Source organism: Pristiophorus japonicus, chromosome 3 (assembly GCF_044704955.1).
Source record: "Pristiophorus japonicus isolate sPriJap1 chromosome 3, sPriJap1.hap1, whole genome shotgun sequence".
NCBI lineage: Eukaryota > Metazoa > Chordata > Chondrichthyes > Pristiophoridae > Pristiophorus > Pristiophorus japonicus.
Window position 1 is genome coordinate 302,686,348 of NC_091979.1, and position 26,120 is coordinate 302,712,467.

Below are 26,120 nucleotides of genomic sequence, written 5' to 3' on the forward strand. Positions count from 1 at the left end.
TTTCACACCTGACCCTGGCCCCAGTGACTGTCACACCTGACCCTGCCCCCAGTGAATGTCACACTTGACCCCGCCCCCAGTGACTGTCACACCTGACCCGGTCCCCCAGTGACTGTCACACCTGACCCTGCCCCCAGTGAATGTCACACCTACCCCCGCCCCCAGTGACTGTCACACCTGACCCCGCCTGCAGTGACTGTCACACCTGACCCTGCCCCCAGTGAGTGTCACACCTGACCCCGGCCCCAGTGACTGTCACACCTGACCCCGCTCCCCCGTGACTGTCACACCTGACCCCGCCCCCAGTGACTGTCACACCTGACCCCGCCCGCAGTGACTGTCACAGCTGACCCCGCCCCCTCAGTGACTGTCACATCTAACCCCGCCCCCAGTGATAGTCACCCCTACCCGCCCCCAGTGACTGTCACAGCTGACCCCGCCCAGAGTGACTGTCACACCTGACCCCGCCCCCAGTGGCTGTCACACCTGACCCCTCCCCCAGTGACTGTCACACCTGACCCTGCCCCCAGTGACTGCCACACATGACCCCGCCCCCAGTGACTGGCATACCGTACCCCGCCCCCTGTGTCTGTCACACATGACCCCACCCCTAGTGACTGTCACACCCGACCCTGCGCCCAGTGACTGTCACACCCGCCCCGCCCCCAGTGACTGTCACACCTGACACATGGCCCAGTGACTGTCACACCTGACCCCGCCCCCAGTGATTGTCACACTTGACCCCGCCCCCAGTGACTGTCACACCTGACCCTGCCCCCAGTGACTATCACACCTGACCCCGGCCCCAGTGACTGTCACGCCTGACCCTGCCCCCAGTGACTATCACACCTGACCCCGCCCCCAGTGACTGTCACACTTGACCCCGCCCCCAATGACTGTCACACCTGACCCTGCCCCCAGTGACTATCACACCTGACCCCGCCCCCAGTGACTGTCACACTTAACCCCGCCCCCAGTGACTGTCACACCTGACCCTGCCCCCAGTGACTATCACACCTGACCCCGGCCCCAGTGACTGTCACACCTGACCCTGCCCCCAGTGACTATCACACTTGACCCCGCCCCCAGTGACTGTCACACCTGACCCCGCCCCCAGTGACTGTCACACCTGACCCTGCCCCCAGTGACTATCACACCTGACCCCGTCCCAGTGACTGTCACACCTGACCCCGGCCCCAGTGCCTATCACACCTAACCCAGCCCCCAGTGACTGTCACACTTAACCTCGCCCCCAGTGAGTGTCACGCCTGTCCCCGCCCCCAGTGACTGTCACACCTGACCCTGCCCCGAGTGACTGTCACATCTGACGGCGCCCCCCCTCCCCCCCAAGTGACTGTCACACCTGACCCTGCCTCCCAGTGATTGACACACCTGACCCATCCATCCAGTGACTGTCACACTTGACCCCGCCCAAGTGACTGACACACCTGACCCATCCCCCTAGTGATTGTCACACATGACCCCGCCCCCAGTGACTGTAACACCTGATCCCGGCCGCCAGTGAGTGTCACACCTGATCCCCACCCCCCAGTGACTGTCACACCTGACACCGCCCCACCCTGTTACTGTTACACTTGACCCCGCCCCCAGTGACTGTCTCACCTGACCCCGCCCACCCAGTGAGGGTCACACATGACCCCACCCCCAGTGACTGTCACACCTGACCCCGCCCCCAGTGACTGTAAACCTGACCCCGCCCCCAGTGATTGTCACACCTGACCCCACCCCAAGTGACGGTCACACCTGACCCCGCCCGCCCAGTGACGGTCACACTTGACCCCACCCCCCGTGACTGTCGCACGTGACCTCGCCCGCCCAGTGACTGTCACACCTGACCTCGGCCCCAGTGACTGTCACACCTGACCCTGCCCCCAGTGACTGTCACACCTGACCCCGGCCCCAGTGACAGTCACACCTGACCCATCCCCCAGTGACTGTCACACCTGACCCCGCCCCCAGAGACTGCCACACCTGACCCAATCCCCACTGTGACTGTCACACCTGAGCCATCCCCCAGTGACTGTCACACCTGACCTCGTCCACCCCAGTGACTATCACACCTGGCCCCGCCCCCAGTGACTGCCCACATGACCCCGCCCCCAGTAACTGTCACACCGTACGCTGCCCCCTGAGTCTGTCCCATCTGACCCCGCCCCCAGTGACTGTCACACCTGACCCCGTCCCCAATGACTGTCAAACCTGACCCCACCCCCAGTGACTTTTACAACTGACCCCACTCCCAATGACTGTCATACCTGACCCCACCCCCAGTGACTTTCACTACTGACCCCGCCCCCAGTGACTGTCACACCTGACCCATCTCCCAGTGACTGTCACACCTGACCCCGCCCCCAGTGATTACCACACCTGACACGTCGCCCAGTGACTGTCACACCTGACCCCGCCCCCAGTGACTGTCACACCTGACCCCATCCCCAGTGACTGTCACACCTGACCCCGCCCCAAGTGACTGTCACACCTGACTCATCCCCCAGTGACTGTCACACCTGACCCCGCCCCCAGTGACTGTCACACCTGACCCATCCCCCAGTGACTGTCACTCCTGACCCCTCCAGTGACTGTCACACTTGACTCCTCCCCCAGTGACTTTCACACCTGACCCCGCCCCCAGTGACTGTCACACCTGACCCATCCCCCAGTGACTGTCACTCCTGACCCCTCCAGTGACTGTCACACTTGACTCCTCCCCCAGTGACTTTCACACCTGACCCTGCCCCCAGTGACTGTCACATCTGACGCCGCCCCCCCAGTGACTGTTAAACCTGACCCTGCCCTCAGTGACTGTCAGACCTGACCCCGCCCCAGTGACTGTCAGATCTAACCCCGCCCCCAGTGACTTTCACACCTGACCCCTAGCCCAATGACTGTCACACCTGACCCCGCCCCCAGTGACTGCCACACCTGACCCCACCCCCAGTGACTGTCACACCTGACCCCGCCCCCAGTGACTGTCACACCTGACCCCGCCCCTAGTGACTGTCACGCCTGACCCCGCCCCCAGTGACTTTCACACCTGACCCCAGCCCCATTGACTGTCACACCTGGCCCCACCTCCAGTGACGGTTGCACCTGACCACGCCCCCAGTGACTGTCACACCTGACCCTGCCCCCAGTGACTGTCACATTTGACGGCGCCCCCCTCCAGTTATTGTCACACCTGACCCTGCCCCCAAGTGACTGACACACCTGACCCATCCCCCCAGTGATTGTCACACATGACCCCGCCCCCAGTGACTGTCACACCTGACCCCGACCGCCAGTGAGTGTCACACCTGACCGCGCCTCCAGTGACTGTCACACCTGACCCTGCTCCCAGTGACTGTCACACCAAGCCCAGCCCCCAGTGACTGTCACACTTGACCCCGCCCTCAGTGACTGTCACACCTGACCCCGCCCCCAGTGACTTTCACACCTGACCCTGGCCCCAGTGACTGTCACACCTGACCCCGCCCCCAGTGACTGTCACACCTGACCCTAACCCCAGTGACTGTCACATCTGACGCCGCATCCCCCAGTGACTGTCACACCTGACCCCGCCCTCAGTGACTGTCAGACCTGACCCCGCCCCAGTGACTGTCACACCTGACCCCGCCCCCAGTGACTTTCACTTCTGACCCCTCCCCCAGTGACTGTCACACCTGACCCTGCCCCCAGTGACTGCCACACATGACCCCGCCCCCAGTGACTGGCATACCGTACCCTGCCCCTGTGTCTGTGACACATGACCCCGCCCCTAGTGACTGTCACACCTGACCCTGCGCCCAGTGACTGTCACACCCGCCCTGCACCCAGTGACTGTCACACCTGACACATCGCCCAGTGACTGTCACACCTGACCCCGCCCCCAGTGATTGTCACACTTGACCCCACCACCAGTGACTGTCACACCTGACCCTGCCCCCAGTGACTGTCACACCTGACCCTGCCCCCAGTGACTGTCACACCTGACCCCGGCCCCAGTGACTGTCACACCTGACCCCGCTCCCCCGTGACTGTCACACCTGACGTCGCCCCCAGTGATTGTCACCGCTACCGGCCCCCAATGACTGTCAAAGCTGACCCCGCCCCCCCAGTGACTGTCACATCTGACCCCGCCCCCATTGACTGTCACCCCTACCTGCCCCCAGTGACTGTCACAGCTGACCCCGCCCAGAGTGACTGTCACACCTGACCCCGCCCCCAGTGGCTGTCACACCTGACCCCGCTCTCCAGTGACTGTCACACCTGACCCCTCCCCCAATGACTGTCACACCTGACCCTGCCCCCAGTGACTGCCACACATGACCCCGCCCCCAGTGACTGGCATACCGTACCCTGCCCCCTGTGTCTGTCACACATGACCCCACCCCTAGTGACTGTCACACCTGACCCTGCGCCCAGTGACTGTCACACCCGCCCCGCCCCCAGTGACTGTCACACCTGACACATCGCCCAGTGACTGTCACACCTGACCCCGCCCCCAGTGATTGTCACACTTGACCCCGCCCCCAGTGACTGTCACACCTGACACTGCCCCCAGTGATTATCACACCTGACCCCGGCCCCAGTGACTGTCACACCTGACCCCGCTCCCCCGTGACTGTCACACCTGACCCCGCCCCCAGTGACTGTCACACCTGACCCCGCCCCCAGTGACTGCCACACATGACCCCGCCCCCAGTGATTGTAACCACTACCGGCCCCCAATGACTGTCAAAGCTGACCCCGCCCCCCCAGTGATTTTCACACCTGACCCTGGCCCCAGTGACTTTCACACCTGACCCTGCCCCCTGTGACTGTCACACCTGACCCTGCCCCCTGTGACTGTCACACCTGACCCTGGCCCCAGTGATTTTCACACCTGACCCTGCCCCCTGTGACTGTCACACCTGACCCTGCCCCCTGTGACTGTCACACCTGACCCTGCCCCCAGTGAATGTCACACCTGACCCCGCCCCCAGTGACTGTCACACCTGACCCCGCCCCCAGTGACTGTCACACCTGACCCGGCCCCCCAGTGACTGTCACACCTGACCCTGCCCCCAGTGACTGCCACACATGACCCCGCCGCCAGTGACTGGTATACCGTACCCTGCCCCTGTGTCTGTCACACATGACCCCACCCCTAGTGACTGTCACACCTGACCCTGCGCCCAGTGACTGTCACACCCGCCCCGCCCCCAGTGACTGTCACACCTGACACATCGCCCAGTAACTGTCACACCTGACCCCGCCCCCAGTGACTATCACACCTGACCCCGGCCCCCAGTGACTGTCACACCTGACCCCGGCCCCAGTGACTGTCACACCTGACCCTGCCCCCAGTGACTGTCACACCTGACCCCGGCCCCAGTGACTGTCACACCTGACCCCGCTCCCCCGTGACTGTCACACCTGACCCCGCCCCCAGTGATTGTCTCCCCTACCGGCCCCCAGTGACTGTCCCAGCTCAGCCCGCCCCCAGTGACTGTCACACCTGACCCCGCTCTACAGTGACTTTCACACCTGACCCCGCCCCCAGTGGCTGTCACACCTGACTCCGCCCCCAGTGACTGTCACATCTGACCCCGCTCTCCAGTGACTTTCACATCTGACCCCTCCCCCGGTGACTGTCACACCTGACCCCGCCCCCAGTGACTTTCACACCTGACCCTGGCCCCAGTGACTTTCACACCTGACCCTGCCCCCAGTGACTGTCACATCTGACGCCGCCCCCCCCAGTGACTGTCACACCTGACCCCGCCCTCAGTGACTGTCAGACCTGATCCCGCCCCAGTGACTGTCAGACCTGACCCCGCCCCCAGTGACTTTCACTTCTGACCCCTCCCCCAGTGACTGTCATACCTGACCCTGCCCCCAGTGACTGCCACACATGACCCCGCCCCCAGTGACTGTCATACCGTACCCTGCCCCCTGTGTCTGTCACACATGACCCCGCCCCTAGTGACTGTCACACCTGACCCTGCGCCCAGTGACTGTCACACCTGACACATCGCCCAGTGACTGTCACACCTGACCCCGCCCCCAGTGATTGTCACACTTGACCCCGCCCCCAGTGACTGTCACACCTGACCCTGCCCCCAGTGACTGTCACACCTGACCCCGCTCCCAGTGACTGTCACACCTGACCCCGCCCCCAGTGATTGTCACCCCTACCGGCCCCCAATGACTGTCAAAGCTGACCCCGCCCCCCCAGTGACTGTCACATCTGACCCAGCCCCCAGTGACTGTCACCGCTACCTGCCCCCAGTGACTGTCCCAGCTGACCCCGCCCCCAGTGACTTTCACACCTGACCCCGTCCCCAGTGGCTGTCACACCTGACACCGCCCCCAATGACTGTCACACCTGACCCATCCCCCAGTGACTGTCACTCCTGACCCCTCCAGTGACTGTCACACTTGACTCCGCCCCCAGTGACTGTCACACCTGACCCCGCCCCCAGTGACTTTCACACCTGACCCTGGCCCCAGTGACTTTCACACCTGACTGTGGCCCCTGTGACTTTCATACCTGACCCTGCCCCCAGTGACTGTCACATCTGACGCCGCCCCCACCAGTGAATGTCACACCTGACCCCGACCCCAGTGTTTGTCACCCCTACCGGCCCCCAATGACTGTCAAAGCTGACCCCGCATCCCAGTGACTGTCACATCTGACCCAGCCCCCAGTGACTGTCACCCCTACCTGCCCCCAGTGACTGTCCCAACTGACCCCGCCCCCAGTGACTGTCACACCTGAACCCGCTCTACAGTGACTTTCACACCTGACCCCGCCCCCAGTGGCTGTCACACCTGACCCAGCCCCCAGTGACTGTCACCCCTACCTGCCCCCAGTGACTGTCACACCTGACTCATCCCCCAGTGACTGTCACACCTGACCCCGTCCCCCCAGTGACTGTCACACCTGACCCATCGCCCAGTGACTGACACAACTGACCCCGCCCCCAGTGACTGCCACACGTGACCCATCCCCAGTGACTGTCACACCTGACCCCGCCCCCAGTGACTGTCACACATGATCCCGCCCCCCGTGACTGTCACACCTGACCCCGCCCCCAGTGAGTGTCACACCTGACCCCACCCCCCCGTGACTGTCACACCTGACACCGCCCCACCCTGTGACTGTTACACTTGACCCCGCCCCCAGTGACTGTCTCACCTGACCCCGCCCACCCAGTGAGGGTCACACATGACCCCACCCCCAGTGACTGTCACACCTGACCCCGCCCCCAGTGACTGTCTCACCTGACCCCGCCCCCAGTGATTGTCACACCTGACCCCACCCCAAGTGACTGTCACACCTGACCCCGCCCCCAGTGACGGTCACACCTGACCCCACCCCCCGTGACTGTCACACCTGACCCCGCCCGCCCAGTGACGGTCACACCTGACCTCGCCCTCATTGACTGTCACACCTGACCCTGCCCCCAGTGACTGTCACACCTGACCCCGGCCCCTGTGACTGTCACACCTGACCCTGCTCCACCGTGACTGTCACACCTGACACCGCCCCCAGTGAGTGTCACACCTGACCTCGCCCCCAGTGACTTTCACACCTGACCCCGGCCCCAGTGACTGTCACACCTGACCCCGCCTGCAGTGACTGTCACACCTGACCCTGCCCCCAGTGACTGTCACACCTGACACCGGCCCCAGTGACTGTCACACCTGACCCCGTTCCCCCGTGACTGTCACACCTGACCCCGCCCCCAGTGACTGTCACAGCTGACCCCGCACCCTCAGTGACTCTCACATCTGACCCCGCCCCCAGTGACTGTCACTCCTACCCGCCCCCAGTGACTGTCACAGCTGACCCCGCCCCCAGTGACTGTCACACCTGACCCCGCCCCCAGTGGCTGTCACACCTGACCCCGCCCCCAGTGACTGTCACACCTGACCCCTACCCCAGTGACTGTCACACCTGACCCTGCCCCAAGTGACTGCCACACATGACCCCGCCCCCAGTGACTGGCATACCGTACCCTGCCCCCTGTGTCTGCCACACATGACCCCACCCCTAGTGACTGTCACACCTGACCCTGCGCCCAGTGACTGACACACCCGCCCCGCCCCCAGTGACTGTCACACCTGACACATCGCCCATTGACTGTCACACCTGACCCTGCCCCCAGTGATTGTCACACTTGACCCCGCCACCAGTGACTGTCACACCTGACCCTGCGCCCAGTGACTGTCACACCCGCCCCGCCCCCAGTGACTGTCACACCTGACACATCGCCCAGTGACTGTCACACCTGACCCCGCCCCCAGTGATTGTCACACCTGACCCTGCCCCCAGTGACTATCACACCTGACCCCGCCCCCAGTGACTGTCACACCTGACCCCGGCCCCAGTGACTGTCACACCTGACCTCGCTCCCCCGTGATTGTCACACCTGACCCCGCCCCCAGTGATTGTCACCCCTATCGGCCCCAATGACTGTCAAAGCTGACCCCGCCCCCCCCCAGTGACTGTCACATCTGACCCCGCCCCCAGTGACTTTCACCCCTACCTGCCCCCAGTGACTGTCCCAGCTCACTCCATCCCCAGTGACTGTCACACCTGACCCCGCTCTACAGTGAATTTCACACCTGACCCCGCCCCCAGTGGCTGTCACACCTGACCCCGCCCCCAATGACTGTCACACCTGACCCATCCCCCAGTGACTGTCACTCCTGACCCCTCCAGTGACTGTCACACCTGACCCCGCCCCCTGTGACTTTCACACCTGACCCTGGCCCCAGTGAATTTCACACCTGATGCTGCCCCCAGTGACTGTCACACCTGACCCTGCCCCCAGTGACTGTCACACCTGACCCCGGCCCCTGTGACTGTCACACCTGACTCCGCTCCACCGTGACTGTCACACCTGACCCCGCCCCCAGTGAGTGTCACACCTGACCTCGCCCCCAGTGACTTTCACACCTGACCCCGGCCCCAGTGACTGTCACACCTGACCCCGCCTGCAGTGACTGTCACACCTGACCCTGCCCCCAGTGACTGTCACACCTGACCCCGGCCCCAGTGACTGTCACACCTGACCCCGTTCCCCCGTGACTGTCACACCTGACCCCGCCCCCAGTGACTGTCACCCCTACCCGCCCCCAGTGACTGTCACACCTGACCCCGCACCCTCAGTGACTCTCACATCTGACCCCACCCCCAGTGACTGTCACCCCTACCCGCCCCCAGTGACTGTCACAGCTGACCCCGCCCCCAGTGACTGTCACACCTGACCCCGCCCCCAGTGGATGTCACACCTGACCCCGCTCTCCAGTGACTGTCACACCTGACCCCTCCCCCAGTGACTGTCACACCTGACCCTGCCCCAAGTGACTGCCACACATGACCCCGCCCCCAGTGACTGGCATACCGTACCCTGCCCCCTGTGTCTGCCACACATGACCCCACCCCTAGTGACTGTCACACCTGACCCTGCGCCCAGTGACTGACACACCCGCCCCGCCCCCAGTGACTGTCACTCCTGACACATCGCCCAGTGATTGTCACACCTGACCCCGCCCCCAGTGATTGTCACACTTGACCCCGCCACCAGTGACTGTCACACCTGACCCTGCGCCCAGTGACTGTCACACCCGCCCCGCCCCCAGTGACTGTCACACCTGACCCCGGCCCCAGTGACTGTCACACCTGACCCTGCGCCCAGTGACTGTCACACCCGCCCCGCCCCCAGTGACTGTCACACCTGACACATCGCCCAGTGACTGTCACATCTGACCCCGCCCCCAGTGATTGTCACACTTGACCCCGCCCCCAGTGACTGTCACACCTGACACATCGCCCAGTGACTGTCACACCTGACCCCACCACCAGTGACTGTCACACCCGACCAATCGCCCAGTGACTGTCACACCTGACCCCATCCCCAATGACTTTACACCTGACCTCGTCCCACCCCCAGTGACTGTCACACCTGACCCTGCTCCCAGTTAATGTCACACCTGACCCCGCCTCCCCCCCCCGTGATTGTCACACCTGACCCCGCCCCTGTGATTGTCACACCTGACCCATTTCCCAGTAACTGTCACACCTGACCCCGCCCCCAGAACTGTCACACCTGACCCCGTCGCCAGTGACTGTCAAACCAGACCCCACCCCCAGTGACTGTCACACCTGACCCCGCCCACAGTGACTGTCACGCCTCACTCCGCCCCCAGTGACTGTCCCACCTGACCGTGCCCCCAGTGACTGTCACACCTGACCCATCCCCCAGTGACTGTCACACCAGACCCCACCGCCAGTGACTGTCACACCTGACCCCTCCCACAGTGACTGTGATACCTGACCCCGCCCACAGTGACTGTCACACCTGACCCCACCCCCAGTGACTGTCACGCCTGACTCCGCCTCCAGTGACTCTCACACCTGACCCCGCCCCCAGTGACTGTCACACCCGACCCATCAACCAGTGATTGTCACACCTGACCCCGCCCCCAGTGACTGTCACACCCGACCCATCAACCAGTGACTGTCACACCTGACCCCGCCCCCCAGTGATGGACACACCTGACCCCGCCTCCCCAGTGACTGTAAACCTGACCTCGTCCACTCCAGTGACTATCACAGCTGACCGTGCTCCCAGTGACTGTCACACCTGACCCCGACCCCAGTGACTTTCACACCTGACCCCGCCCCCAGTGACTGTCACACCTGACCCCGCCCCCCCAGTGACTGTCACTCCTGACCCATCTCCCAGTGACTGTCACACCTGACCCTGCCCCCAGTGACTGTCACACCTGACCCCGCCCCCAGTGACTGTCACACCTGACCCATCCCCCAGTGATTGTCACACTTTACCCCACCCCCCAGTGACTGTCACTCCTGATCCAGCCCCCAGTGATTGTCACACTTGATCCCGCCCCCCCAGTGACTGTCACACCTGACCCCGCCCCCAGTGACTGCCACACCTGACCCATCCCCCACTGTGACTGTCACACCTGACCCCACCACCAGTGACTGTCACACCCGACCCATCGCCCAGTGACTGTCACACCTGACCCCATCCCCAATGACTGTTACACCTGACCTCGCCCCCCCCCAGTGATGGTCACACCTGACCCATCCCCCAGTGACTGTCACACCTTACCCCGCTCCCAGTTAATGTCACACCTGACCCCGCCCCCCCCCGTGATTGTCACACCTGACCCCGCCCCTGTGATTGTCACACCTGACCCATTTCCCAGTAACTGTCACACCTGACCCCGCTCCCAGAACTGTCACACCTGACCCCGTCGCCAGTGACTGTCAAACCAGACCCCACTCCCAGTGACTGTCACACCTGACCCCGCCCACAGTGACTGTCACGCCTCACTCCGCCCCCAGTGACTGTCACACCTGACCGCGCCCCCAGTGACTGTCACACCTGACCCATCCCCCAGTGACTGTCACACCAGACCCCACCGCCAGTGACTGTCACACCTGACCCCTCCTCCAGTGACTGTCACACCAGACCCCGCCCCCAGTTACTGTCACACCCGACCCATCAACTAGTGATTGTCACACCTGACCCCGTCACCCCAGTGACTGTCACACCTGACCCCTCCCACAGTGACTGTGATACCTGACCCCGCCCACAGTGACTGTCACACCTGACCCCACCCCCAGTGACTGTCACGCCTGACTCCGCCTCCAGTGACTCTCACACCTGACCCCGCCCCCAGTGACTGTCACACCCGACCCATCAACCAGTGATTGTCACACCTGACCCCGCCCCCAGTGACTGCCACACCCGACCCATCAACCAGTGACTGTCACACCTGACCCCGCCCCCCCAGTGACGGACACACCTGACCCCGCTCCCCAGTGACTGTCACACCTGACCCATCCCCCAGTGACTGTCATACCTGACCCCGCCTCCCCAGTGACTGTAAACCTGACCTCGTCCACTCCAGTGACTATCACAGCTGACCGTGCTCCCAGTGACTGTCACACCTGACCCCGACCCCAGTGACTTTCACACCTGACCCCGCCCCCAGTGACTGTCACACCTGACCCCGCCCCCCCAGTGACTGTCACTCCTGACCCATCTCCCAGTGACTGTCACACCTGACCCTGCCCCCAGTGACTGTCACACCTGACCCCGCCCCCAGTGACTGTCACACCTGACCCATCCCCCGGTGATTGTCACACTTGACCCCATCCCCCAGTGACTGTCACTCCTGATCCAGCCCCCAGTGATTGTCACACTTGACCCCGCCCCCCCCAGTGACTGTCACACCTGACCCCGCCCCCAGTGACTGCCACACCTGACCCATCCCCCACTGTGACTGTCACACCTGACCCCACCACCAGTGACTGTCACACCCGACCCATCGCCCAGTGACTGTCACACCTGACCCCATCCCCAATGACTGTTACACCTGACCTCGCCCCCCCCCAGTGATGGTCACACCTGACCCATCCCCCAGTGACTGTCACACCTTACCCCGCTCCCAGTTAATGTCACACCTGACCCCGCCCCCCCCCCCCGTGATTGTCACACCTGACCCCGCCCCTGTGATTGTCACACCTGACCCATTTCCCAGTAACTGTCACACCTGACCCCGCTCCCAGAACTGTCACACCTGACCCCGTCGCCAGTGACTGTCAAACCAGACCCCACCCCCAGTGACTGTCACACCTGACCCCGCCCACAGTGACTGTCACGCCTCACTCCGCCCCCAGTGACTGTCACACCTGACCGCGCCCCCAGTGACTGTCACACCTGACCCATCCCCCAGTGACTGTCACACCAGACCCCACCGCCAGTGACTGTCACACCTGACCCCTCCCCCAGTGACTGTCACACCAGACCCCGCCCCCAGTTACTGTCACACCCGACCCATCAACTAGTGATTGTCACACCTGACCCCGTCACCCCAGTGACTGTCACACCTGACCCCTCCCACAGTGACTGTGATACCTGACCCCGCCCACAGTGACTGTCACACCTGACCCCACCCCCAGTGACTGTCACGCCTGACTCCGCCTCCAGTGACTCTCACACCTGACCCCGCCCCCAGTGACTGTCACACCCGACCCATCAACCAGTGATTGTCACACCTGACCCCGCCCCCAGTGACTGTCACACCCGACCCATCAACCAGTGACTGTCACACCTGACCCCGCCCCCCCAGTGACGGACACACCTGACCCCGCTCCCCAGTGACTGTCACACCTGACCCATCCCCCAGTGACTGTCATACCTGACCCCGCCTCCCCAGTGACTGTAAACCTGACCTCGTCCACTCCAGTGACTATCACAGCTGACCGTGCTCCCAGTGACTGTCACACCTGACCCCGACCCCAGTGACTTTCACACCTGACCCCGCCCCCAGTGACTGTCACACCTGACCCCGCCCCCCCAGTGACTGTCACTCCTGACCCATCTCCCAGTGACTGTCACACCTGACCCTGCCCCCAGTGACTGTCACACCTGACCCCGCCCCCAGTGACTGTCACACCTGACCCATCCCCCAGTGATTGTCACACTTGACCCCACCCCCCAGTGACTGTCACTCCTGACCCAGCCCCCAGTGATTGTCACACTTGACCCCGCCCCCCCAGTGACTGTCACACCTGACCCCGCCCCCAGTGACTGCCACACCTGACCCATCCCCCACTGTGACTGTCACACCTGACCCCACCACCAGTGACTGTCACACCCGACCCATCGCCCAGTGACTGTCACACCTGACCCCATCCCCAATGACTGTTACACCTGACCTCGCCCCCCCCCAGTGACTGTCACACTTGACCCCGCCCCCGTGACTGTCACACCTGACCCATCCCCAGTGACTGTCACACCTGACCCCGCCCCCAGTGACTGTCACACCTGACCCCGTCCCCAGTGACTGTCATTACCAGACTCCACCCCCAGTGACTGTCACACCTGACCCCGCCCACAGTGACTGTCACGCCTCACTCCGCCCCCAGTGACTGTCACACCTGACCCCGCCTCCCCAGTGACTGTCAACCTGACCTCGTCCACTCCAGTGACTATCACAGCTGACCATGCCCCCAGTGACTGTCACACCGAACCCTGCCTCCTGTGACTGTCACACTTGACTCCGCCCCCCCAGTGACTGTCACACCTGACCCCGCCCCCAGTGACTGTCACACCTGACCTCACCCCCAGTGACTGTCACAACTGACCCCGCCCCCAGTGACTGTCACTCCTGACCCATCTCCCAGTGACTGTCACACCAGACCCCGCCCCCAGTGACTGTCACACCAGACCCTGCCGCCAGTGACTGTCACACCTGACCCCGCCCCCAGTGACTGTCACAACTGACCCCGTCCTCCCACTGACTGTCACACCTGACCCCACCCCAAGTGACTGTCACACCTGACCCCGCCCCCAGTGACTGTCACACCAGACCCCGCCCTCAGTAACTGTCACACCTGACCCCGCCCCAGTGACTGTCACACCCGCCCCGCCCCCAGTGACTGTCACACCTGACACATCGCCCAGTGACTGTCACACCAGACCCCGCCCCCAGTGACTGTCACACCAGACCCTGCCCCCAGTGACTGTCACACCTGACCCCGCCCCCAGTGACTGTCACAACTGACCCCGTCCTCCCACTGACTGTCACACCTGACCCCACCCCAAGTGACTGTCACACCTGACCCCGCCCCCAGTGACTGTCACACCAGACCGCGCCCTCAGTAACTGTCACACCTGACCCCGCCCCAGTGACTGTCACACCCGCCCCGCCCCCATTGACTGTCACACCTGACACATCGCCCAGTGACTGTCACACCTGACCCCACCACCAGTGACTGTCACACCCGACCCATCGCCCAGTGACTGTCACACCTGACCCCATCCCCAATGACTTTACACCTGACCTCGTCCCCCCCCCAGTGATGGTCACACCTGACCCATCCCCCAGTGACTGTCACACCTGACCCTGCTCCCAGTTAATGTCACACCTGACCCCGCCCCCCCCGTGATTGTCACACCTGACCCCGCCCCCGTGATTGTCACACCTGACCCATTTCCCAGTGACTGTCACACCTGACCCCGCCCCCAGTGACTGTCACACCTGACCCCGTCCCCAGTGACTGTCAAACCAGACCCCACCCCCAATGACTGTCACACCTGACCCCGCCCACAGTGACTGTCACGCCTCACTCCGCCCCCAGTGACTGTCACACCTGACCCCTCCCCCAGTGACTGTCACACCAGACCCCGCCCCCAGTTACTGTCACACCCGACCCATCAACCAGTGATTGTCACACCTGACCCCGTCCCCCCAGTGACTGTCACACCTGACCCCACCCCCAGTGACTGTCACACCTGACCCCGCCCACAGTGACTGTCACGCCTCACTCCGCTTCCAGTGACTCTCACACCTGACCCCGCCCCCAGTGACTGTCACACCCGACCCATCAACCAGTGATTGTCACACCTGACCCCGCCCCCAGTGACTGTCACACCCGACCCATCAACCAGTGACTGTCATACCTGACCCCGCCTCTCCAGTGACTGTCAACCTGACCTCGTCCACTCCAGTGACTATCACAGCTGACCGTGCTCCCAGTGACTGTCACACCAGACCCCACCCCCAGTGACTGTCACACCTGACCCTGCCCACAGTGACTGTCACGCCTCACTCCGCCCCCAGTGACTGTCACACCTGACCGCGCCCCCAGTGACTGTCACACCTGACCCCTCCCCCAGTGACTGTCACACCAGACCCCGCCCCCAGTTACTGTCACACCCGACCCATCAACCAGTGATTGTCACACCTGACCCTGCCCCCAGTGACTGTCATACCTGACCCATCCCCCAGTGACTGTCATACCTGACCCATCCCTCAGTGACTGTCACACCTTATTCATCCCCCAGTGACTGTCACACCTGACCCCGCCCCCAGTGACTGTCAAACCTGACCCTGCCACCAGTGACAGTCACACCTGACCCATCTCCCAGTGACTGTCATACCAGACCCCTCCCCCAGTGAATGTCACACCTGACCCCGCCCCCAGTGAGTGTCACGGCTGACTCCACCCCCAGTGACTGTCACACCTGTCACCACCCCCAGTAACTGTCACAACTGAACCCGTCCTCCCAGTGACTGTCACACCTGACCCCACCCCAAGTGACTGTCACACCTGACCCTGCCACCAGTGACTGTCACACCTGACCCATCCCCCAGTGACTGTCACACTTGACCCCACCCCCCCAGTGATTGTCACACCTGAACCCACACCCCCCGTGAATGTCACACCTGACACACCCTCCAATGACTGTCACACCTGACCCCGCCCCCAGTGAATGTCATACCTGACCCATCCCCCAGTGACTGTCATACCTGACCCATCCCTCAGTGACTGTCACACCTGACCCATCCCCCAGTGACTGTCACACCTGACCCCGCCCCCAGAGACTGCCACACCTGACCCATCCCCCACTGTGACTGTCACACCTGAGCCATCCCCCAGTGACTGTCACACCTGAACCATCCCCCAGTGACTGCCACACCTGACCTCGTCCACCCCAGTGACTATCACACCTGACCCCGCCCCCCGTGACTGTCACACCTGACCCCGCCCCCAGTGACTGTCACACCTGACCCCGCCCCAACTGACTGTCAACCTGACCCCGCCCCCAGTGACTGTCACACCTGACCCCGCCCCCAGTGACTATCACACCTGACCCCGTCCCCAAAGACTGTCATACCTGACCCCACCCCCAGTGACTTTCACAACTGACCTCACCCCCAGTGACTGTCACACCTGACCCCGCCCCAAGTGACTGTCAACCTGACCCATCCCCTAGTGATTGTCACACCTGACCCCGCCCCCCCAGTCACTGTCACTCCTGACGCATCTCCCAGTGACTACCACGCCTGATTCCGCCCCCAGTGACTGTCACACCTGACCCCGTCCCCAATGACTGTCATACCTGACCCCACCCCCAGTGACTTTCACAACTGACCCCGCCCCCAGTGACTGTCAACCTGACCTCGTCCACTCCAGTGACTGTCACGCCTGACTCCACCCCCAGTGACTTTCACACCTGACCCATCTCCCAGTGACTGTCACACCTGACCCCGCCCCCAGTGACTGTCACACCCGACCCATCAACCAGTGACTGTCACACCTGACCCCGCCCCCAGTGTCTGTCACACCCGACCCATCAACCAGTGACTGTCACACCTGACCCCGCCCCCCCCAGTGACGGACACACCTGACCCCGCTCCCCAGTGACTGTCACACCTGACCCATCCCCCAGTGACTGTCATACCTGACCCCGCCTCCCCAGTGACTGTAAACCTGACCTCGTCCACTCCAGTGACTATCACAGCTGACCGTGCTCCCAGTGACTGTCACACCTGACCCCGACCCCAGTGACTTTCAAACCTGACCCCGCCCCCAGTGACTGTCAACCTGACCTCGTCCACTCCAGTGACTATCACAGCTGACCATGCCCCCAGTGACTGTCACACCGAACCCTGCCTCCTGTGACTGTCACACTTGACTCCGCCCCCCCAGTGACTGTCACACATGACCCCGCCCCCAGTGACTGTCACACCTGACCTCACCCCCATTGACTGTCACAACTGACACCGCCCCCAGTGACTGTCACTCCTGACCCATCTCCCAGTGACTGTCACACCTGACCCCGCCCCCAGTAACTGTCATACCAGAGCCCTCCCCCAGTGACTGTCACACCTGACCCCGACCCCAGTGACTGTCACACCTGACCCCATCTCCAGTGACTGTCACAACTGACCCCGTCCTCCCACTGACTGTCACAGCTGACCCCGCCCCAAGTGACTGTCACACCTGACCCCGCCCCCAGTGACTGTCACACCAGACCCCGCCCTCAGTAACTGTCACACCTGACCCCGCCCCAGTGACTGTCACACCCGCCCCGCCCCCAGTGACTGTCACACCCGACCCATCGCCCAGTGACTGTCACACCTGACCCCGCCCCCAGTGACTGTCACACCTGACCCCGCCCCCCCAGTGACTGTCACTCCTGACCCATCTCCCAGTGACTGTCACACCTGACCCTGCCCCCAGTGACTGTCACACCTGACCCCGCCCCCAGTGACTGTCACACCTGACCCATCCCCCAGTGACTGTCACACCTGACCCCGCCCCCAGTGACTGTCACACCCGACCCATCAACCAGTGATTGTCACACCTGACCCCGCCCCCAGTGACTGTCACACCCGACCCATCAACCAGTGACTGTCACACCTGACCCCGCCCCCCCAGTGACGGACACACCTGACCCCGCTCCCCAGTGACTGTCACACCTGACCCATCCCCCAGTGACTGTCATACCTGACCCCGCCTCCCCAGTGACTGTAAACCTGACCTCGTCCACTCCAGTGACTATCACAGCTGACCGTGCTCCCAGTGACTGTCACACCTGACCCCGACCCCAGTGACTTTCACACCTGACCGCGCCCCCAGTGACTGTCACACCTGACCCCGCCCCCCCAGTGACTGTCACTCCTGACCCATCTCCCAGTGACTGTCACACCTGACCCTGCCCCCAGTGACTGTCACACCTGACCCCGCCCCCAGTGACTGTCACACCTGACCCATCCCCCAGTGATTGTCACACTTGACCCCGCCCCCCAGTGACTTTCACTCCTGACCCATCTCCCAGTGACTGCCACACCTGACCCATCCCCCACTGTGACTGTCACACCTGACCCCATCCCCAATGACTGTTACACCTGACCTCGCCCCCCCCCCCCAGTGATGGTCACACCTGACTCATCCCCCAGTGACTGTCACACCGAACCCTGCCTCCTGTGACTGTCACACTTGACTCCGCCCCCCCAGTGACTGTCACACCTGACCCCGCCCCCAGTGACTGTCACACCTGACCTCACCCCCAGTGACTGTCACAACTGACCCCGCCCCCAGTGACTGTCACTCCTGACCCATCTCCCAGTGACTGTCACACCTGACCCCGCCCCCAGTAACTGTCATACCAGAGCCCTCCCCCAGTGACTGTCACACCTGACCCCGACCCCAGTGACTGTCACGCCTGACTCCGCCCCCAGTGACTGTCACACCTGACCCCGTCCTCCCACTGACTGTCACACCTGACCCCGCCCCAAGTGACTGTCACACCTGACCCCGCCCCCAGTGACTGTCACACCAGACCCCGCCCCAGTGACTGTCACACCAGACCCTGCCCCCAGTGACTGTCACACCTGACCCCGCCCCCAGTGACTGTCACAACTGACCCCGTCCTCCCACTGACTGTCACACCTGACCCCGCCCCAAGTGACTGTCACACCTGACCCCGCCCCCAGTGACTGTCACACCAGACCCCGCCCTCAGTAACTGTCACACCTGACCCCGCCCCAGTGACTGTCACACCCGCCCCGCCCCCAGTGACTGTCACACCTGACACATCGCCCAGTGACTGTCACACCTGACCCCACCACCAGTGACTGTCACACCCGATCCATCGCCCAGTGACTGTCACACCAGACCCCGCCCCCAGTAACTGTCACACCTGACCCTGCTCCCAGTTAATGTCACACCTGACCCCGCACCCCCCGTGATTGTCACACCTGACCCCATCCTCAATGACTTTACACCTGACCTCGTCCCCCCCCCAGTGATGGTCACACCTGACCCATCCCCCAGTGACTGTCACACCTGACCCTGCTCCCAGTTAATGTCACACCTGACCCCGCCCCCCCCGTGATTGTCACACCAGACCCCACCGCCAGTGACTGTCACACCTGACCTCTCCCCCAGTGACTGTCACACCAGACCCCGCCCCCAGTTACTGTCACACCCGACCCATCAACCAGTGATTGTCACACCTGACCCCGTCCCCCCAGTGACTGTCACACCTGACCCCTCCCACAGTGACTGTGATACCTGACCCCGCCCACAGTGACTGTCACACCTGACCCCGCCCCCAGTGACTGTCACGCCTGACTCCGCTTCCAGTGACTCTCACACCTGACCCCGCCCCCAGTGACTGTCACACCCGACCCATCAACCAGTGATAATCACACCTGACCCCGCCCCCAGTGACTGTCACACCCGACCCATCAACCAGTGATTGTCACACCTGACCCCGCCCCCCCAGTGACTGTCATACCTGACCCCGCCTCCACAGTGACTGTCAACCTGACCTCGTCCACTCCAGTGACTATCACAGCTGACCGTGCTCCCAGTGACTGTCACACCAGACCCCACCCCCAGTGACTGTCACACCAGACCCCACCCCCAGTGACTGTCACACCTGACCCCGCCCACAGTGACTGTCACGCCTCACTCCGCCCCCAGTGACTGTCACACCTGACCGCGCCCCCAGTGACTGTCACACCTGACCCATCCCCCAGTGACTGTCACACCAGACCCCACCGCCAGTGACTGTCACACCTGACCCCTCCCCCAGTGACTGTCACACCAGACCCCGCCCCCAGTTACTGTCACACCCGACCCATCAACCAGTGATTGTCACACCTGACCCCGCCCCCAGTGACTGTCACACCCGACCCATCAACCAGTGACTGTCACACCTGACCCCGCCCCCCCAGTGACGGACACACCTGACCCCGCTCCCCAGTGACTGTCACACCTGACCCATCCCCCAGTGACTGTCATACCTGACCCCGCCTCCCCAGTGACTGTAAACCTGACCTCGTCCACTCCAGTGACTATCACAGCTGACCGTGCTCCCAGTGACTGTCACACCTGACCCTGACCCCAGTGACTTTCACACCTGACCCCGCCCCCAGTGACTGTCACACCTGACCCCGCCCCCCCAGTGACTGTCACTCCTGACCCATCTCCCAGTGACTGTCACACCTGACCCTGCCCCCAGTGACTGTCACACCTGACCCCGCCCCCAGTGACTGTCACACCTGACCCATCCCCCAGTGATTGTCACACTTGACCCCACCCCCCAGTGACTGTCACTCCTGACCCAGCCCCCAGTGATTGTCACACTTGACCCCGCCCCCCCTGTGACTGCACACCTGACCCCGCCCCCAGTGACTGCCACACCTGACCCATCCCCCACTGTGACTGTCACACCTGACCCCACCACCAGTGACTGTCACAACCGACCCATCGCCCAGTGACTGTCACACCTGACCCCATCCCCAATGACTGTTACACCTGACCTCGCCCCCCCCAGTGACTGTCACACCGGACCCCGCCCCCGTGACTGTCACACCTGACCCATCCCAGTGACTGTCACACCTGACCCCGCCCCCAGTGACTGTCACACCTGACCCCGCCCACAGTGACTGTCACGCCTCACTCCGCCCCCAGTGACTGTCACACCTGACCCCGCCTCCCCAGTGACTGTCAACCTGACCTCGTCCACTCCAGTGACTATCACAGCTGACCATGCCCCCAGTGACTGTCACACCGAACCCTGCCTCCTGTGACTGTCACACTTGACTCCGCCCCCCCAGTGACTGTCACACCTGACCCCGCCCCCAGTGACTGTCACACCTGACCCCGCCCCCAGTGACTGTCACAACTGACCCCGTCCTCCCACTGACTGTCACACCTGACCCCACCCCAAGTGACTGTCACACCTGACCCCGCCCCCAGTGACTGTCACACCAGACCCCGCCCTCAGTAACTGTCACACCTGACCCCGCCCCAGTGACTGTCACACCCGCCCCGCCCCCAGTGACTGTCACACCTGACACATCGCCCAGTGACTGTCACACCTGACCCCACCACCAGTGACTGTCACACCCGACCCATCGCCCAGTGACTGTCACACCTGACCCCATCCCCAATGACTTTACACCTGACCTCGTCCCCCCCCCAGTGATGGTCACACCTGACCCATCCCCCAGTGACTGTCACACCTGACCCTGCTCCCAGTTAATGTCACACCTGACCCCGTTCCCCCCGTGATTGTCACACCTGACCCCGCCCCCGTGATTGTCACACCTGACCCATTTCCCAGTGACTGTCACACCTGACCCCGCCCCCAGTGACTGTCACACCTGACCCCGTCCCCAGTGACTGTCAAACCAGACCCCACCCCCAGTGACTGTCACACCTGACCCCGCCCACAGTGACTGTCACGCCACACTCCGCCCCCAGTGACTGTCACACCTGACCCCTCCCCCAGTGACTGTCACACCAGACCCCGCCCCCAGTTACTGTCACACCCGACCCATCAACCAGTGATTGTCACACCTGACCCCGTCCCCCCAGTGACTGTCACACCTGACCCCTCCCACAGTGACTGTGATACCTGACCCCGCCCACAGTGACTGTCACACCTGGCCCCGCCCCCAGTGACTGTCACGCCTCACTCCGCTTCCAGTGACTCTCACACCTGACCCCGCCCCCAGTGACTGTCACACCCGACCCATCAACCAGTGATTGTCACACCTGACCCCGCTCCCAGTGACTGTCACACCCGACCCATCAACCAGTGACTGTCATACCTGACCCCGCCTCCCCAGTGACTGTCAACCTGACCTCGTCCACTCCAGTGACTATCACAGCTGACCATGCTCCCAGTGACTGTCACACCAGACCCCACCCCCAGTGACTGTCACACCTGACCCTGCCCACAGTGACTGTCACGCCTCACTCCGCCCCCAGTGACTGTCACACCTGACCGCGCCCCCAGTGACTGTCACACCTGACCCCTCCCCCAGTGACTGTCACACCAGACCCCGCCCCCAGTTACTGTCACACCCGACCCATCAACCAGTGATTGTCACACCTGACCCCGTCCCCCCAGTGACTGTCACACCTGACACCTCCCACAGTGACTGTGATACCTGACCCCGCCCACAGTGACTGTCACACCTGACCCCACCCCCAGTGACTGTCACGCCTGACTCCGCCTCCAGTGACTCTCACACCTGACCCCGCCCCCAGTGACTGTCACACCCGACCCATCAACCATTGATTGTCACACCTGACCCCGCCCCCAGTGACTGTCACACCCGACCCATCAACCAGTGACTGTCACACCTGACCCCGCCCCCCCAGTGACGGACACACCTGACCCCGCTCCCCAGTGACTGTCACACCTGACCCATCCCCCAGTGACTGTCATACCTGACCCCGCCTCCCCAGTGACTGTCAACCTGACCTCGTCCACTCCAGTGACTATCACAGCTGACCGTGCTCCCAGTGACTGTCACACCTGACCCCGACCCCAGTGACTTTCACACCTGACCCCGCCCCCAGTGACTGTCACACCTGACCCCGCCCCCCCAGTGACTGTCACTCCTGACCCATCTCCCAGTGACTGTCACACCTGACCCTGCCCCCAGTGACTGTCACACCTGACCCCGCCCCCAGTGACTGTCACACCTGACCCATCGCCCAGTGATTGTCACACTTGACCCCGCCCCCCAGTGACTTTCACTCCTGACCCATCTCCCAGTGACTGCCACACCTGACCCATCCCCCACCGTGACTGTCACACCTGACCCCATCCCCAATGACTGTTACACCTGACCTCGCCCGCCCCCCCCAGTGATGGTCACACCTGACTCATCCCCCAGTGACTGTCACACCGAACCCTGCCTCCTGTGACTGTCACACTTGACTCCGCCCCCCCAGTGACTGTCACACCTGACCCCGCCCCCAGTGATTGTCACACCTGACCTCACCCCCAGTGACTGTCACAACTGACCCCGCCCCCAGTGACTGTCACTCCTGACCCATCTCCCAGTGACTGTCACACCTGACCCCGCCCCCAGTAACTGTCATACCATGCCCTCCCCCAGTGACTGTCACACCTGACCCCGACCCCAGTGACTGTCACGCCTGACTCCGCCCCCAGTGACTGTCACACCTGACCCCGTCCTCCCACTGACTGTCACACCTGACCCTGCCCCAAGTGACTGTCACACCTGACCCCGCCCCCAGTGACTGTCACACCAGACCCCGCCCCAGTGACTGTCACACCAGACCCTGCCCCCAGTGACTGTCACACCTGACCCCACCCCCAGTGACTGTCACAACTGACCCCGTCCTCCCACTGACTGTCACACCTGACCCCGCCCCAAGTGACTGTCACACCTGACCCCGCCCCCAGTGACTGTCACACCAGACCCCGCCCTCAGTAACTGTCACACCTGACCCCGCCCCAGTGACTGTCACACCCGCCCCGCCCCCAGTGACTGTCACACCTGACACATCGCCCAGTGACTGTCACACCTGACCCCACCACCAGTGACTGTCACACCCGACCCATCGCCCAGTGACTGTCACACCAGACCCCGCCCCCAGTAACTGTCACACCTGACCCTGCTCCCAGTTAATGTCACACCTGACCCCGCACCCCCCGTGATTGTCACACCTGACCCCATCCCCAATGACTTTACACCTGACCTCGTCCCCCCCCCAGTGATGGTCACACCTGACCCATCCCCCAGTGACTGTCACACCTGACCCTGCTCCCAGTTAATGTCACACCTGACCCCGCCCCCCCCGTGATTGTCACACCTGACCCCGCCCCCGTGATTGTCACACCTGACCCATTTCCCAGTGACTGTCACACCTGACCCCGCCCCCAGTGACTGTCACACCTGACCCCATCCCCAGTGACTGTCAAACCAGACCCCACCCCCAGTGTCTGTCACACCTGACCCCGCCCACAGTGACTGTCACGCCTCACTCCGCCTCCAGTGACTGTCACACCTGACCGCGCCCCCAGTGACTGTCACACCTGACCCATCCCCCAGTGACTGTCACACCAGACCCCACCGCCAGTGACTGTCACACCTGACCCCTCCCCCAGTGACTGTCACACCAGACCCCGCCCCCAGTTACTGTCACACCCGACCCATCAGCCAGTGATTGTCACACCTGACCCCGTTCCCCCAGTGACTGTCACACCTGACCCCTCCCACAGTGACTGTGATACCTGACCCCGCCCACAGTGACTGTCACACCTGACCCCGCCCCCAGTGACTGTCACGCCTGACTCCGCTTCCAGTGACTCTCACACCTGACCCCGCCCCCAGTGACTGTCACACCCGACCCATCAACCAGTGATTGTCACACCTGACCCCGCCCCCAGTGACTGTCACACCCGACCCATCAACCAGTGATTGTCACACCTGACCCCGCCCCCCCAGTGACTGTCATACCTGACCCCGCCTCCCCAGTGACTGTCAACCTGACCTCGTCCACTCCAGTGACTATCACAGCTGACCGTGCTCCCAGTGACTGTCACACCAGACCCCACCCCCAGTGACTGTCACACCTAACCCTGCCCACAGTGACTGTCACGCCTCACTCCGCCCCCAGTGACTGTCACACCTGACCGCGCCCCCAGTGACTGTCACACCTGACCCCTCCCCCAGTGACTGTCACACCAGACCCCGCCCCCAGTTACTGTCACACCCGACCCATCAACCAGTGATTGTCACACCTGACCCCGTCCCCCCAGTGACTGTCACACCTGACACCTCCCACAGTGACTGTGATACCTGACCCCGCCCACAGTGACTGTCACACCTGACCCCACCCCCAGTGACTGTCACGCCTGACTCCGCCTCCAGTGACTCTCACACCTGACCCCGCCCCCAGTGACTGTCACACCCGACCCATCAACCATTGATTGTCACACCTGACCCCGCCCCCAGTGACTGTCACACCCGACCCATCAACCAGTGACTGTCACACCTGACCCCGCCCCCCCAGTGACGGACACACCTGACCCCGCTCCCCAGTGACTGTCACACCTGACCCATCCCCCAGTGACTGTCATACCTGACCCCGCCTCCCCAGTGACTGTCAACCTGACCTCGTCCACTCCAGTGACTATCACAGCTGACCGTGCTCCCAGTGACTGTCACACCTGACCCCGACCCCAGTGACTTTCACACCTGACCCCGCCCCCAGTGACTGTCACACCTGACCCCGCCCCCCCAGTGACTGTCACTCCTGACCCATCTCCCAGTGACTGTCACACCTGACCCTGCCCCCAGTGACTGTCACACCTGACCCCGCCCCCAGTGACTGTCACACCTGACCCATCCCCCAGTGATTGTCACACTTGACCCCGCCCCCCAGTGACTTTCACTCCTGACCCATCTCCCAGTGACTGCCACACCTGACCCATCCCCCACTGTGACTGTCACACCTG